Source organism: Oxyura jamaicensis, chromosome 4 (genome assembly GCF_011077185.1).
Source record: "Oxyura jamaicensis isolate SHBP4307 breed ruddy duck chromosome 4, BPBGC_Ojam_1.0, whole genome shotgun sequence".
NCBI lineage: Eukaryota > Metazoa > Chordata > Aves > Anseriformes > Anatidae > Oxyura > Oxyura jamaicensis.
Window position 1 is genome coordinate 83,190,897 of NC_048896.1, and position 11,865 is coordinate 83,202,761.

The 11,865-nt window shown below is 39.0% G+C and overlaps 1 long non-coding RNA gene across 1 annotated transcript in view; it reads left to right on the forward strand.

The window, feature by feature from the left end:
• The window catches only part of LOC118167235, an 18,237-nt gene extending 8,539 nt beyond the window's left edge, over positions 1 to 9,698 (forward strand). Inside the window, exon 3 of the long non-coding RNA XR_004751038.1 lies at positions 9,534 to 9,698. This is a non-coding gene — a long non-coding RNA (uncharacterized LOC118167235). The remainder of the gene's footprint in view (positions 1 to 9,533) is intronic.
• The last annotated feature ends 2,167 nt before the right edge of the window (positions 9,699 to 11,865 follow it).

The following is an 11,865-nucleotide window of genomic DNA, read 5'->3' on the forward strand; positions in this document are numbered from 1 at the left end:
CCTTTCCCTTTCCCTTTCCCTTTCCCTTTCCCTTTCCCTTTCCCTTTCCCTTTGCTAACATGCAGTGATAATTCTGAGGTTAACAGTAGGTGAGAAAACTTACAACCCATGAACATGTATTTTCTTCTGCTGTAGTTTGCCCAATATGTGCTTTTGCCCCACGGTGCTGCATGGTGAGTGCAAGGTGGCTGACCCTTTTGCCAAAGAGGATGTTGGTGAGATGCATGAAGGCAGATGAGTGGGAGGGAGTGAATGTAGCATAGAGCACAGCTTCCCATCTTCCCAGCAGAAACCAGTAGAATTTTGCTGCCTGAAATACAGTTTTCTGGGGCAAGGCACCTGGGATACTCTAGACTTGTGTTTCCAGATGGAAGAAAAGGCCCTGAGCAAGCCTGCATCACACTTCAGTTCCTCTCTGGTAACTGAATGAGAGCAAGCTCTGGTTTATAATGATGAGAAATAAGGCAGGATTGAACAAACCATGAGGTCTGTAGTGAGGAAGAAGAGAAACAGTGATACCACCTGTCTTGTTTCCTGTTAATTAGCACATACATTAAAATATAAATCTGGGTGAAACAGCAGTTTGTCTTAACCTTACCTCCCTCTGTCCTCAGTGACTGTCTGGGAACCCTCCATTAAGTCAAGGCTTGAATTGTGGTCTTGGATGTGTCCCCCAGCAGCTCTGGGCATTTTGAGTCTCCTGCTTTATCAGCAATTCTAATTTTTCTCCCAGCCTGACCTTCTCATCTACATTTTACTAAGAAAGACTAGAATTACCTTGAGGAGTTTGAGTAGTTTTTAAAAGCAGAAGTTTTCAGGACTCTGTAAATCTCATCATTTCCTTGCAGACCCATTTTTGTTTGCCAGAATATTTAGGACACTGCCAACAGCAGCCAAGGGTCTGCCTCCCTGAGTGATGGCTCCCACCAGAGGCTCCCTTCACAAGGGCATGGGTTCTCAGAGGCTCAAAGGAAAGCACTGAAGAACTGTGTCCCATGCCCTTTCATGACCCTTGCACTGGCTATCAGCATGTTGCTGCCCTATGATGAGTCTTGTTGCCCTGCAAGCCAAGAGATGGAGAGGAACAGCACCAGGAGCAAACCGCTGAGCACATCTCAGCCACTCCTTCCTCTGGACACAAGGAGAATACTTTCAGTGGGGAGTGGAGGACATTCTGGAAGGACTCATGAAGTTAGTGAAAGTCTCAAGTGCTCAGATCAGAGAACAATGTCAATTTTGCATTTTTTTCTGGAAGGTCTGAGCTGACAAAACAGGAACACAAAAGCTTCATCCTTGAGGTTTTGCACTTTTAGTTTCTCTTGAGCCAAACATTCAAGGCTTGCTCTTGTTGGGAAAGCAGTTTAGAATAAGTGATTCTTAATCTGCTTATTCAAGATAGAGATACACTCTGGAGCCAAGCTTTTCGGAATGTTCTGTTTTTTTTGGCCAACTATAATATAGCTCCCTAATCTTAAAGAACCCAAAGTATTTTCTTGTTGCCAAAGAAACCCTTTATGTTTCAGGCAGATCTGATTAGCTACAGGCACCTTCATCCTTCAGTTCTCAGCCTTCCCCTCTGTCCTGTAGCAGCTGGCCTCCAAGTGACCATGGAGGGCTATCCTTGTAACTGAGATCAGAATACATACAGCCCCTGATGGAAAACAAAAAAAAGAGAGCAGCATAAAGGTTTTGAATTGAATTTCCATTTGCATATTCTACTAATAATTTGGCCTTTGTCTCCTATATTGTTCTCTGAGCTCTGAAGCTTCTGATTAATCTCAAGTGATGTGTCTGGGCTAGTCTTGTGTCACCAGCCTTTGCAGTGGGGAAGAAAACTTAGATAGTAAGACAGATAGCTCGGAAGGAGCAATTTGTATAAGGAGGAGAGCCAACATTGATCATGTCACAGCATTACTACCAGTAACAAGTACACTTCAGCTCTGAGTAGAAAAGACTCATTTTCACAAAAGAGCCTTGGCTTGAATAGCTGTGGAGAGCAAAAGCCACACAAATTAGTTTTCCAGAAGCACCTTTTCAAGACACACACACACACACACACACACACACAAAAATATCTTTCCTGTTTCCTAATTAAAAAGGATGCATGGAGATTCTTCCACATAGCATGTGCAGGGATGGTTTTTGGGGTCACTGAAAAAGAAGACACAGTGAGGACTGTAGATCCATGTCATGGCACAAAGGTAAATGCAGGTGTATTTCCACAGAGTTCCTTTCATTAATGTCCTGGCTGCAGATGGTCTTGCCAAAGTCCTTTCATGTTCCCAAAAATCTTCTCTGCCTTGACACCAGCTAAATGTGAGCAATGTGTGGCAGCTGGTGTTCAGTCACTGTTTCCTGTATGGTTTTCAATTGTCCCATGGTGGTTGTTGCATTTATCCCATCCATGAGCCCACATCGTAAGTATATATCTTTTACATAACATTTGCACAGGGCCAAGTTCCTGAATTACTGACCTTCAAATATGAGTTTTCTATTTTTGTCAATATTCAAACATTCATACTTTGCGTATAGCTGCATGAAAAATGAAAACTCTTATACTGTACATCAAGTAGAGTATGACCCATTAACATTCACTCTAAGCAAAATTTGGCTTGAAATAGAGTGCTGAAGGAAAGTCAAGTAGTTGGAAGAATTATTTTGCAGTATGGCACATCTGCTAAAGGTGCATGTGTAGCACATACACTGTAAGTCATCATGTTGAATCAATTTAAAATATGGTCATATCTCCTTTGCACACTTCTAATATTTTGCATTTTTCTTGTGTTCCAACATTGTTAAAACTTAATACCAATGGACCTAAAATCTTCAATCAATTCTAAGATTTTTTTAGTGCAATTTTTCAGGGACTTTTATTTGAGAAGCTATTCTAAGCATCTCACTCTTTACAAATGGAGTGAAAAGTCCATCATCATCCAAGGCATATAAGACACATAAACTGCAAATAACTTTGTTATTCACTTAAAATATATATATATATATATATATAAAATTTCCAGTCTTTCACAAACTGCAGATTTGTTACCATCTGGTTATCATTTGAAAATGTTTGTTAGTACTTTCCATTTGCCACCAGCTTGTCCCAAGTTACCAAACAGAGAATCAAACAGGACAGGCATCTGTCCTGTAGATATACTAACTATAGGAGACTGCTGAACTTCCTGAAATCTGGAAAATTGCAGCAGGGCAGAAAAAATGGGGCTGTGGCCTGAATTCAAAATGCACCACTGCAAATAGTCCCTGGCCAAGGCCTGCCTGCTTGCGTGCAGCTTTCTGGGATGAGACCTGAAAAAACACCAGTTTTTCTCCTTCATAATGGGTGCTGCAGTGCCCACCAAGGAGCAGAGGCAAGCATGGCAAGAAGCAAGCTCCAAGACTTTGTCTTTTCCTCTTTTTTTTTTTTTTTTTTTTTTTTTTTATACCAATGCTGGCACAAAACAAAAGTCATGTGCTCTTCCAGGTGTCACTGAATTCAGCACAATGACTGTGCTCTTGTACTGAATGTCTAGTCTAGGTAACAGGATTAAATATTTCATTAATGACATCAACATGCTTTCTAATTGTAGAAGAAAATACTACAGTATACAATTTTGCCAGTCTTTTTTGGGAAAAAAAATCACTGTTACTATATTTCAGTGCAGAATACAATGATGTTCATTTATTATTGATTACTGTTATTGATTATAATTAATTGATATTTTTTCCCAAAAAGTACAACTGAAATGGTCCTTGAATACTTTTCTGCTTTAAAACTGTTCCATAGAAATGTTCCATAGAAATGCATTATTACTGGTCTTCTGCTATTGCTAAGATATGTGTTTGTTTGTTTGTTTCACCATTCCTAAATAAGTCTTACTATCGTCTTTAGTTTTGTCTGCTTATAGATACAGTTAAATAATGTCATTTTTGTCCTTTCATTCACTTGATTTAAATTCTGGAAATTTTTGATGCCCTGATAGTGTCTTTTGACAACACAGAAATGCAATGAACTGTGCATGCCCTGAAGCACAGACCTTCAAAATTTAGAATAACATGAGTTCACACTGAAGGACATTTTATTGCCTTACTATTATACTATTACGGGAAATAGTCTTAGGAGGAATGGGAATATTAAGAAATTATTGTTCATTTGAGTCAGAGGTCAAATCAGAGACCTTATTGCAAATGTATAGAAATTATCTTTACAGCTCCTAGAAGGTTAGATGGAGTTCAAGGCCAAGCATTCATGCAACTGAGAGAGGTCAAATTATACATATGATAATACTTGGTGACAACAAAGCCAAAGGTCAAGTCTGAGGCATTATTGTTGAACATACAGAGAAAATTACCATTCAGATATCATATGGTATTCCTGCCGGCTCAGGGGCCAGGTTCTTATCCTGGTTCTGCTGCTGTAAATTGAATGATTCCCATTATACACCTGTACATTAAGAAGACTGGGTTTGTTCTTGATTTTTTAGCCATAATTCAATGAAGTTTACAAGTTCTGAAAGTAAACAAGATCTCCTTCATGCTCTGTCATTTCCATTTCCACATTTTAAGATTTTAAAATTTCTGACTTCTCTTCAGAAGATAAATCGGCTCTAAGAATTTCCATTTTGCTACTGCAATATCTATGCATACTGAATTTCTTGACAAACAATAACCAAGGAACACTCTTTTAAAAACTAAATAGTTAATAAGAAAATTATGTATTGTAACCTACAGGAAAAATATAGATATGCTTATGCACATTTTAGGCAACCAATATTTTATGTATGCCACAAACTGTTTTTCTGTCTGCTATCAGAGTAAAAATTTTAAATGTCCTCATTTTGAAAAGGTTTTAATTTAGTTTGTTACCTTGGATAAATGGAAGAACAAATGACTGATTTTTTTAAAAACATTTGTTCTTCTAAGTTGTCTAATATCTTCTTGAAAACAGATCACTTGTGAAACTAGTTGGGAAGTTTAAAGGACACGTTTAGCTCTTAAAACAAACTCTTTTGTTGTTGTAAGAATGTATAGTGTCACCTTAGACCAAGTAAAATGGTCCTCCTCAAGCCAACAGGAGAAGATGTTCTGATAATAAGGAAAATGTCAATTTGGGAGTTTATTAAAAGAGTGGGATAACTTGTATATTTTCTCTAATATATTGTTCTTGACATTTTGAAGTAATGTAATGATTTTTCTACTGATACAGTTAATAAAGGCCCATAAATGCAAAGCAAAAAAGTATTATCTGTGTATGCTGCTTCTCTGTAATGTTCTGTAAAAGGTACCACAATATTAATGTTTAATAATAATAATACAATGTAAAGAAATGTTGCTGTTAAATGGAAACAGGTACATATTAATTATCTTGTCATTTATTCAAATGTAATTCTCATTAGTCTCTGGAAAGTCTTAATGAGACATATAAAACAAAAACAATTCCACATCAAGACAAATGTAATATTTTATTCCATTCCTGCTTGAATGTCCACTTACAGAAATGTTATCCTTTAAAATTGCTTACACAAAACTGCATATTCAGGCACATTAAAAAAAAAAAAAAAAAAAAAAAGTATCTGTTAAATAGTGAATACGAAAATGACATGGATGAAGAAAAAATTAACCTATTTTTATATCAGTGTGTATATATATACAGGTATGGACACATGCAGTTTACTTCAAAATCAGTTTAATTTCAGAGACACTTGGTTTCATTTTCAGCCATTTTATTAATAGTAAAACATGCCTCACTAGAGAAAGAAGACAATTTCTACAATGAGAAAAAATTACAGCATTAATAACGTTGAATCCAGTATTGTAGATTGTGATTGAATGAAGTGGTGTGTCTCTGCAAATGTTACTGAATTTCATACGCTGATTTCTGCTCTTACTATGACTTCAGCAGGAGCTGTTGCATACTTATGCCAGCAGACCCATCCATCTTATTTAATATTTATCTGCAGTATCTGCTGAATTATGTTACCTTCTGTTCTATCCTCTGTGCATATTTTTTCCAATTCACTACATAGCATCAGCTAGTCACTGTATTCTTGTTGCTCTATATAATTACATAGAAAAAATGATCATACAAAACCACCCAGCAAATCTAGTCCAGGCTGCTATCAGAAATCTTAGTGACAGCATTCAAATCACATGGGATATATCACTTCTGGAGTAGGAGTGTGGCCAGGTACTGAAACACTTTTTCAGAAACCTTGACATGCAGGAGATACCTGGTGCCAGAAATTTTATTCTCCTTTTAACATGGATCAAGTCAGGTTCTCAAAATCAAAGATCAAAGTATCTGCAAACTCACCTGTTGGTTAGAGAAAAAAAAAAAAAAAAAAAAAAAAAATAAAAAGTTGCTTTGGAATGGCAAATCTTACAAATAAGCCACAGAGAGAATAAAATAAAATGAAATAAAATAAAATAAAAAGTCCTTTCATTCTGATTTACCTATTTTTAAGACTAATAAACACCCAGTAAAGATATCTGAAAGCTATCTCCGTCTTCCCTGAAATGAGTATTTTGAAAGAGGCTTATGCTATATCTAGCAAATTCTAATCCCTACAAACTAAACTCTGGAAGCAAGTGAGGAATGTAGGTAGAAAGCTTTTCTCTTTCAAAGTCAGAGGGTAATAGCACGTCCTTTCTGTTCCAAAGTCATAGTGAAGACAAGTTCCTCTTGATGAAAGCGCCACAGTTAATCCGTCTCAGGATTGGTGTCTCCATGTAGCACCCTGGGGAACTAGAATAAAAAGAAGTGTTTTTCGCCTGGTGAGCTGTAGAGTTACAGTGCAGGAAATCCTTGTTGTACAGTACACTATATTGTTTCGCTAATGTATTTTTTCTGTGCTCTGAATGAAGCGCTTATATGGAGTGAAATTGGCTTTGAGGCAATGGATGAAACCAGAATGGTGTCAATGATCTGCCTTGCAGCAGAACAAGCGATCAGCTGATGGATCATGTTAAACCACAGACGGCTGGATCCCACCACGGCCGTGCCTGCTGGCAAGCCCATCAGCATGGGGAGTTCCTCTATTAATGCCCGCAAGGCTGCTCTCTGCAGTGAGGATACTTCCAGCATGCACTTCGTAAGGAGCCAGGCTCTGGTCTTGGTGATTAATTGTGATCATTTGTTTAAGAGAGTAAGCTCTTATTTTCCTCATGACCTATTTTTAATTATGTTGTTCACAAACCCCACATATTTCAGTTTATTGCTTTTTTTAAAAGCCATTCAGGGTGGGAAAAGGGAAGACTGGCTTCTTCAGTAGAAGTCATTTGAGAGTGTCTTTTCTCCCCTTTTTGCTGTTTTGTTTTACAGACAACCTGCTATGGAACATGAGACCTGCTCTCCTGACACAGCCCTGAACTTCAGTCTTCTTTATCTGTGCTGCAGGACTGGGAGAGTCCTCACCAGGCAGAGGGCCGCCGTGCAAGCAGTGTGTGGACACACGCAATGGGAGAGTTCCTGTTTCACTGATTTTATCACTTTATTGCTCAGTGTTATAAGGTCTTTCCACCCACAATGAAAGCTGATATTCTGTTGTTATTGTTTATTTGCTACTACAAAGCTGTTCAGATGCAAGGAGTGAGAGCAACACATTTTTAAAAGGCATATAATTACCATAAAGTATTTGTGTGGTCAGACAATTAAGAGCACTCAGGCTTTTTCCTCAGCTTCAGAGAAACATTTTCTTTGGATATTCTCTTTTGCATTCTGATGAGTTGCTTTTATATTTAAAGCCAGGCCAATATATAAAAAGCTTAGCTCCGGATGATGAAAGGTTTTCAAGAAGCAGTTCTTGGGGACTAGTTGGAGAATATTTCATCAGTGTTTATTGCTAATCAGTTTAATCTGTCACTGTAACTGATGTGATAAGGTTTCTGGTCATCTGATGCTGGATATAATCAAATCTCACCTTCCCAGGTACCGTCATACAAAAGGTATGAGGCTCTGGAACTTGATGGCCAGGCAAATGATGGTGTGGTGAAAGGTCCATCATGGTTGGAAGGGTCACCCTACCCTCCATACCACCATAAGCTCTGTCACAAAAAAAAAAAAAAAAAAAAAAAAAAAAAAAAAAAAGAGTTGTTGTCATAGGTGACTCTTCTGAAAGGAACAGAGGGCCTGATATGCCAACCTGGCCTAACACAAAAGGAAATCTGCTGCCTCCCTGGGGCCCAGGTAAGGGACATTACCAGAAAACTCACTCACCTGGTACGGCCCTCTGATGATTATCCCTTATTGTTTTTTCACGTTGGCAGTGACAAATTAGCAAAAAGAAGGCCAAGGTCAATGAAGAGGGACTTTAGGGCCTTGGGGCAATTGGTTAAAGGATCAGATGCACAGGTATTTTTTTCCTCTAACCTTCCAGTAGCAGGAAACGATACTGAAATGAGCAGGGAGACCTAGCTGATCTATGTTGCTGCAAGTATAGTGTCACTGGCAGAATTTTGGGCTTCTCAATCATGGCATGGTCCATGCAACACCAGGCCTGCTGACACTTGATGGTATACACCTTTCTCTGAGGGAGGAAGGATTTTTATGCAAGAGTTAGCAGGGCTGATTGATAGGTCTTTAAAATAGATTTGAAGGGGTAAAGGGATAAAAATAGGCTTGCCAGTGATAAGCTATAGGACAGCGTGACAAAATCAAGAGACTGTATGCTAATGAGATCTCTCAGTCTGCTCCATGAGGTGCTGGGTAAAATGAAGCACATCTGAAATGTTTCTACACCAAAGAACACAGCATTAGGAACAAGTAAGAGGAGCTAGAAGCCTTGGCTCAGTCCCCGAGACACAATACCATTAGTATAAGTGAAATCTGGTGGGATGAGTCCTGGGCCCTTGGATCCCTGGAACCTGGGGTTGATGGACCATGACCACAGGAATGGCAGACTCCAACCAACTCCAAACTCATGCAGGATTTGATACTCCAGCTGGATGCATATAAGTCTATGGGGCCTGTTAGGATTCATTCCAGAGTACTGAGAGATCTGGCTGATGTCATTGTGAGAGCTCTGTCAATTGTTTTTTAATGGTATTGGAAATCTGGAGAGGTCCCTGTCAACTGGAAGCTGGCAAATGTCGTTTCAGTTTTCAAGAAGGGCAAGAAAGAAGGCCTGCCAATCTCACCTCAGCGCTTGGTAAAATTCTGGAGAAAATTATTCTGGGAATTGTTAAAGAACACCGGAAAGACAATGTAGTCATCTTTCCAATGCATCTGGTCATAGCCAACATCAATTCCCTAGTGGAAAGGCCTTTTTAACAAAATTAATTTCCTTTTATGACAAGGTTACCCACCTAGTTGAACAAAGGAAGCCAGTTGACTTAAATAATTTGGATTTTAGCAAAGCTTTTGATACTGTTTCTCATGGTATCCTTCTGGACAAAATGTCCTGCATACTGATAGACAAATATATAATATGATGGGTGAACAATTGGCTAACAGGCCCAGTTCAAAGGGTTTTAGTAAATGGGGTTACATCATGCTGGCTGCCAGTCAGTAGTGGGGTTCTGCAGGACTCTATTTTAGGGAGTTTTATAAATGACTTGGATGCAGGACTTGAAGGTATACTGAGTAAGTTTGCAGATGACACTAAATTAGAATGAGCTGTTGACTCCATCGAGGGTAGAGAGGCCTTGAAGAGAGATCTTGACAAATAAGAGGGATGGGCAATCACCAAAAATATGAAGTTTAATGAGAGTAAATAGATACTGAATCTGGGATGGGGCAATCCTAGCTGTGTTTACAGAATGGGGGACAAGAGGATAGAGAGCAGCCCAACAGAAAAGGATCTGAGGGTTCTGGTTAACGGCAAATTGAATATGAGCCAGCAGTGTGCCCTGTCAGCCTAAAGAGCCAACCGTACTCCAGGGTGCATCAGGCACAGCATGGCTAGCTTGTCAAGGGAAGTTTTGGGCACCACAACATAAGGAGATAAAACTATTAGAGAGTGTCTAAAAGAGGGCTATGAAGATATTGAAGGGTCTAGAGAGGAAGATGTATGAGGAGTGACTGAGGTCCATTGGTTTGTTCAACCCTGAGCAGAGCTCGCTGAGGGAAGGCCTCATGGTGGCCTGCAGCTTCCTCACAAGGGGAGTGGAGGGAAAGGTGCTGCACTCTGCTCTCTGGGGACAGCAACAGGACCCGAGGGAACAGCATGGAGCTGGGACAGGGGAGGGTCAGGCTGGGGGTGTTAGGAAAAGGTTCTTCATCCAGAGGGTAGTCGGGCACAGGGATAGGCCCCCCAGGGCCCTCAGGTCAGGGCCCTGAGACTGTTGGAGCTCAAGAAGCATTTGGACAATGCTGACAGACATAAGGTCTGATTTTGGGGTGGTTCTGTGTGGAGTCAGGTGACAAACTCCAAAGGGATCCTTGTGGGTCCCTTCCAACTCAGGACATTCTATGATTCTATGAACCATGTAAGGCTCACAATGGCTATACAAGCCAATTCCTTCCAGAGTACATTTGGCAGATGAAATACCAAATTAATTAATACCTAGCCTTAACTAACCACCCTCAAATCATTCTATAATAAAAAAAAAAAAAAAAAGTATATATTTGTCAAAACATCAGTACAATCTAGGAAAGCCCATGCTTGTTTTGCATGCTGATGTTTACGGGAAGTCTGCTCTTTGCCTTGGCTCTCAAAGCTTTGCAAAAGTGTCATATTCTGGCCAACCTTTTCTACCTTTTCTCTCCACCTCCTTCCCTCCAAGAATCCTCTATACTCTGTTCAGCTTTTCCATCAAATTGTTAGACAGGCATTCACTCTGATGGCAAGGAAAGCAAAGTGGCTTAATTTGTTCTTAAAAATAGTGAATTTCCTCATGTTCAGGGCCTGTCCTAGTAAACCTGGCTCTGTCTCAGAAAAAATAGTGTTCTCTGTTTTGCAAACCTCAAAAGAACAGTCTGCGTGATGACTGAGGAAATCAGCTACTCTAATGTTTCATTATTGTAATGCAGCTGTTAAAGCAATTCCTTTCCTTTCTGTTCAAAGCTTTCTCTATCCTCTAGAGCAGAAATTTGACTGGAAAAAAAATGCTACAACTCCATTTATAGAAGCCAATGAGCTGCTGTAATATTTGATCCATTTATTTTGATTGCATACGTTCTCCTGAATGCGCATATTTTTGTTCTTTCACCTGACAATTATGTCCTATGTATTTATTGTTTTAGTAACAGTGCCCTCTTCATCTTCCTCTGATTGTTTTTTCAGACTAATTATCAACTGGTATAAATACATTTAGGGTGAGCAGTTAATCATGTTTTAGGATCAAGACTTTCATGCTACTAATATGAGGATCTCAAAGTGCTGAAAAATGCTCACTGATTTTGTTGCAGTAATATTGTACCTTTTTCTGAGACATTCAATTCTAAGTGTATTTGATCATCCCTTTTTTGTACACACACCTAACTGAGCCTGATGAATAATTCACAGGTATGTTAGTTGAATAATTTATTTAATTATTTTTGATAACATAACTGAAGGGGGTGAATCCCCCACAATAGGCAAATATGACTTTCAGGTCTTTTAAGGTCAGCTCTTCTATCCTCAAGTCTGTTCATTTTCTTCTTTTCTGCAAATGGAAACTGCTATGAAAAAAAAAAAAAAAGTCTATAACTCACGTCTATATTCTGGTGAAGTATAATATATTCTTATGAAAGTGCTGTCATCTTCCATTTTGACCTGACTGATAATTAGCACTCTTGTATCTTTATGGAGTCTTGAAGCAATATATGAAACATCAAGGAGGTAACAGCAAAGGTTAAAGATGCTTGGTGTCTTATGGTTAAAACAGTGCCAGAAGAAGTTTTGTATATTTTTGAAGAGGGAGCTGCTATTTCTTTCAGAGCAGCTGTATGAT